This window comes from Rutidosis leptorrhynchoides, chromosome 3, assembly GCF_046630445.1.
Source record: "Rutidosis leptorrhynchoides isolate AG116_Rl617_1_P2 chromosome 3, CSIRO_AGI_Rlap_v1, whole genome shotgun sequence".
Taxonomy (NCBI): Eukaryota; Viridiplantae; Streptophyta; class Magnoliopsida; order Asterales; family Asteraceae; genus Rutidosis; species Rutidosis leptorrhynchoides.
This window is the reverse complement of record NC_092335.1, coordinates 244,173,935-244,179,595: the sequence shown is the minus strand read 5'-3', so window position 1 is coordinate 244,179,595 and position 5,661 is coordinate 244,173,935. Positions and strand designations below refer to the sequence as shown.

At 32.7% G+C, this 5,661-nt stretch overlaps 1 non-coding gene across 1 annotated transcript; it reads left to right on the top strand.

Annotated features, from left to right (window-relative positions):
- Positions 1-992: 992 nt before the first annotated feature.
- Positions 993-1,099, top strand: LOC139903510 (small nucleolar RNA R71). The gene has a single exon (XR_011778325.1). It is a non-coding gene; the product is annotated as a small nucleolar RNA R71 (small nucleolar RNA).
- The last annotated feature ends 4,562 nt before the right edge of the window (positions 1,100-5,661 follow it).

Genomic DNA, 5,661 nt, shown 5'->3' with positions numbered 1-5,661 from the left:
AATCTTTATTACTTATTACTTGCTCATACTCAACTCCTTTTCTTGGAAACGGGATGGGTGGTTTGTATGGTGTCACCACTGGCTTTACATACTCGGGTGGTGGTGGTGATGTAACTTCTTCATTGTTACTCACATCTAAAACCTTCCCATCTTCTGGAGCTGGTTTTTCAGAATTTGTTGACACCATATTAACATTCTCTTTTCGAGGATTTACTTCAGTATTACTCGGTAGCTTTCCTTGTTCCCTCTCACTCATCATGCTAGCAAGAGTACCTACGTGTTTTTCTAGATTCAAAATGGAAGCTTGTTGAGTTCTTAATGACTGATCAAACCTCTCGTTCGTTTGGGTTTGAGTTTCAATAAATTTTGTTTGAGATTCAACTAGCTTGAATACCACGTCTTCCATATTTGACTTTTTCTCTTCGGTTTGTTGTTGTGGTTTATATAAGCCAGGTCTTTGTTGATTGAAAGTGTTGTTTTGAGTTGGTTGGTTATTCGGACCTTGTTGGTTATACCAGTTATTTTTGGGTCCTTTTGGATTGTAAAGAATGTTTTGATTTCGATTGAAGTTTAGCTTTGGCGGTTGATAATTATTTCCCGGCCTTTGGTTCATATAGAAAACATTCTCTCGTTGTTCCATGGTTGGTTCAATGTGACAATCTTTCAATAAGTGTGGTCCACCGCATAGCTCACAACTGATTCGCATTGCGTGAATATCTTTATTCATCTTTTCCATTCGTCTTTCGAAAGCATCTATTTTTGTGGAAACGGAATCAAAGTCATGGCTAGAATCAGCTCTAGCCGCTTTAGATGATCGAAAGATATCTTTTTCTTGGTGCCACTCATGTGAGTGGGATGCTGTGTTATCAATAATTTTGTAAGCTTCAGTTGCGGTTTTCTTCATAATGGAACCACCGGCTGTTATGTCGATGTCTTTTCGTGTAGCAACGTTGACACCTTGGTAGAATATTTGTACTATTTGATAAGTATCTAAACCGTGTTGAGGACATCCTCTCAACATCCTTCCGAATCTTGTCCACGCCTCATATAATGTTTCATTTGGCTTTTGTTTGAACGTAACAATTTCTCCTTGAAGTCTCACGGCTTTGGATGCCGGAAAGAATTGTTTAAGAAAATTTTCAACTAAAACATCCCATGTGTCAATCGCCCCTTCAGGTAACGATTCTAACCAATCTTTGGCTTCTCCCTTTAAAGTCCAGGGAAACAACATGAGATAGATCTGTTCATCCTCAACTTCTCTAATCTTAAATAGAGTACAAATCCTATTAAAGGTTCGAAGATGTTCGTTGGGATCTTCTTTTGGCGTACCACTATATTGGCACTGATTAGTTACCATGTGTAGAATTTGTCCTTTGATTTCATAATCTGGCGCATTAACGTTTGGTTGAATAATTGCATGACCTTGGCCAGTGCGTTTGGCTCTCATTCGATCTTCCATACTTAGAAGTTCCGTTACTTCCATATTTGAATTTGTTGAATCCGAATCACTAGAAGATTCTGATTTAACGGTTTGTGGTTCAGGAGGAATAATTAGTGGTTCAGGATCTCTGAATTGTCCTTGAATATCCTCCGGGTTCTTAGTTGTGAAGTCGGGTTCAAAAGATGGATTGTCGGAAATTTGAGTTGGAGTTCTTGGTCGACTAGATGACGATTCTAAAGAAAAATCAACGGCGGCAATATTGGCTAGATGTCTTGATCTGGTTACAGGCGGTGAACGTATGAAAGGTGGTGAACGTTTTGCTCGGTGCATTCAGAGAATATCCTATTAGTTATAAAAATAAGAAAAACTTATATAAGTTGTCCAATTAATAGACTTTTCTGATTTTGCCCACGTTTCGAATAGCCAAAAGATGCAGCAGGAAGCCAGGACCCTTTAAATCGGAAGCCCACAACTTGCCACTAACAAATCCAACTATTACTACGAACCAGAAAAATGTCAACGTCTATTAACTTAACCGCTTAAATAATTTTTCTTTCCGTTTGAAGAATTAGATAAGAAGTAAAGAAAATTCTATATCCTATAACTAGAGCGTCGAGAAATAAGAAAGAAAAAGATTGCGCGTCGAAAAGTGTCGAAAAATAAAAAAGTCGAAAAATAAGCGTCGAAAAATAAAAATAAGAAGGTAGCACGAAAAATGGCGTCGCAAAATTCTAAAGCACCTAAATCTTAGTCTAAGGAATAAGCACTTAAGGGATTTTACGGCAAAGCCTAAAAATCTAGAAAAATAACTACGCCAAAAATAAACTTAATACTAAAGGTTGCGACTATAATCTAAAAATCTAAAGGTAATAAAACTTAAAAAAAAAATATTATTATTTATTATTTTTTTTAAAATATTTTTTTTTTTTTTTAAAAAAACGATTTTTTTTACAATTTTTTTTTTAAAAACGAATTTTTTTTTCTTAAAAAAAACGTATTTTTTTTTACAATTTTTTTTTTTTTTTTAAAAAACGAATTTTTCTTTCTTAAAAAAACGTTTTTTTTACACAAAATTTTTTTTAACTCATTTACTATTCATGAATAGTAAATGAAAAGAAATTAATTAATTTATTATTCACATGAAAGCGACATGATAGTAATTATTAATTACAAGTTACATAATATACCCCTGAAGTATTTAATAAATACGACTTTTTAAAACTTTTACGATTATATTTTGATTCTAAAATATTATTATATTATTATATTCTATTTCAATATTATTATATTATTATATTCTATTTCAATATTATTATATTATTATATTTTTTTCAATATTATTATATTATTAAAAATATAGCGTTTTAGCGTCCCCGGCAGCGGCGCCAAAAACTTAATGTTGTAGCGTGAGGGTACGAAATAGTATTATTTTTGTTACGAAATACTATTAAATATGCTACAATTTTACACAAGATATTTATTTATTTAGAGAATGGATATACTTAAACCTTGCTACAACACTTATAGGCAGTGTACCTAATCGTAGAGTAGTGTAGTTTTTAGTAAGTCCGGTTCGTTCCACAGGGAGCTAGTGAAGTTTAACGCTATATTTTTACACACAATATTTGTAAAAAATACAAAAAAAAAAAAAAAAATATATATATATATATATATGTACTAGTAGTATTATTATTATAAAAGGGGGTTTTTTACCGTTTAATGACCGGTTTGTCGATTTTATATTTTTAAGCGTAAAAATAAATGACAATAATTAAAGTGCGTAAAATATATAAATGACGATAAATAAAATAACAATAAATAAAATTGCGATAGAATACGAAATAAAAGGGTTATGCTTATTTAAACTTCCGTAATCATGATGTTTAACGTTTTGATTTTAATTAATTGTTACTCGGGTTAATTGTCCTTTGTCATGGTTTATTTGATACCTATCTGGTTTTTGTCCATAATAGTCCATCGGTCATAAATATAAAGTGCGAGTGTCCTCGTCAAATTACTCTTATACCCGAAGTCAAATATTCCAACTAATTAAGGATTTAAACTGTGACGCAGTTATCACTTATGTCAACAATTACACCAGTTATCACTGTATGTAATCCACCCCTGTTTTGATTAGATATGAATATTAATTTACCCACTTGATCAGTTTGAATAATCAATTACCCAACCCGAATAATTAATTAAATGATTATAATAGATTCCATATGAACGTCACTAAATAGGACAACCATAATCATTATTAATTATTAGGATAATTAATTTGAAGATAGGTTCGACAGACTCCAATGAGTTGTCACTCAATTAGACAATACCCCCCATCTATTAATAGTCAATAGTCCAATTTCCACAAGTGTCGGTCTTTTGCCCAAACCTTAATTATGGTCAAAAGTTCAATAACCCCATCTTAATATTTTAGCCTAACATCACGATTACTTCGGCTCAAATAAGCATAATAATAACTTAGTTACGAGACATTAATTTAAAAAGGAAGAACATAACTTACAATGATTATTTATAGCGTAGCGTTACACGGACAGAGTTCCGACTTAAAACCCGTTAAACATTTGTTACACTACCCCAAAATTATTATTAAACTTAAAATTAAAATTAATATTATAAATATATATGTTACAAAGAAAGAGAATTGAAAAGGTGTATCTAAATCATCGATTTAGATGGCCTTTTATAGGCAAATGATAAATTGAAATTTTCACTTATGACCCCTGAACTATGCTCAATTAACAACTTTTTAATATTTAATATTATTCTTATTATGAATTATTTAAATATTATATTATATTCTTGTGCATAGTTGACTTGTACTTTCAGATCTGTTGCGTTGAGCGTTGAAAGTTGGTTCATGTGTCGGTTCCGGATTTTCGAACGTCCTTTCGCACAATTTTATATCGTGTACTTTGCGTTTTGTAACTTGTACTCTTGTCGTTTTTAGACGTTCCTCATCAATAATTTGAACCTTTTTTATTGTATCTTGTACTTTTTAGCTTTTTGGACCTTTGCGTCTTCAATTCGTCGTTTTCGCCTTTTGTCTTCGCACTTATTAAATATAAACGAATATTACTTGAAAATGGAACAATTGCAACTAAAATCTTGTCTTTCTTGGGGAATAATGCTATGAAATATATGTTCCTTTTTAGCCTTATCAGCTTCCTTACACGGGTCACTCAAATCACTCAAGTGTTTGGGGGTTCCCTACCAATCTATGAAATGAATTCGCTCATAGCCAGTCATGTTGCAAGTATTGTTATAGGCTTGACCAAGAATCAAATCTCCACCGGTTAGATAAGGACGGTAATGATCTTCTCCATAATCATTCTTTCAACAGGAAGAGCGGGTTTAAATGCTAGTTTGCGGAGAAAAGTGAAGGTTTTTATATGGGGAAAAGGGTGATTTCGAATTATTGAAATTTAGAGAGATTCGATAGATTTCGATTTCATGAGGATATACTTTTTCTAGGAAAGATGGTACTCTATTTTTATCGAAGAGTTCCTTTAGAGGGTGCTAATTTTCAGCGAAGACTTTGCTTCTTTCTGCAACCTCCTAGGTCACAATCTTCATTTTCTTGAGGGTTTTTATTTGAAGACTTTTCTCTTCTTTATTTTAGAGACTTTGCTCAACATTTTTTTTTAGATATCCCATCTTCATAACTTTGCCTATTACTTCTTGTGCCCAGAGAGAAAGGTATTTCACCAGAACTAGGTCTTTTTGACCTATCAAAAACTGTCTGGAATTTCAAAATTTTTCGACAAGTGTTTGAAGTAAACTTGGTCGATCTATCACTTTTAATTTCTAGATTTTGGAAATGAGAAAGGAAAGAGGGTGGAAAGGGTAACGTATTTGATAGTGAATTTGGGGGTGAGTATTTTATGATTCATCAACTCTTTGGCGGGAGTTGGTCGATTTAAATGCGTGGAGTGGAAACGAAAACGGATAGTTTTTATCTTCTCTATTCAGAATGATTTCGGAAGGAGTATCGCACCTACACCATGTATGGCGCTTACTAACCATTGGCCTCAAAATGTATGTCAAGGTCAAGTTCAAACTCTAAATGCTAACATCGGCACTCTCAACAGAAAAGATAGTGAAGCATTAAAAATGAATGCTTATTAGGCCATTTTTGGGGTGCCTCACAATAATTATATTGGGTCGATAATGCCTAGTCATGAAATGCTCTTTTTGAG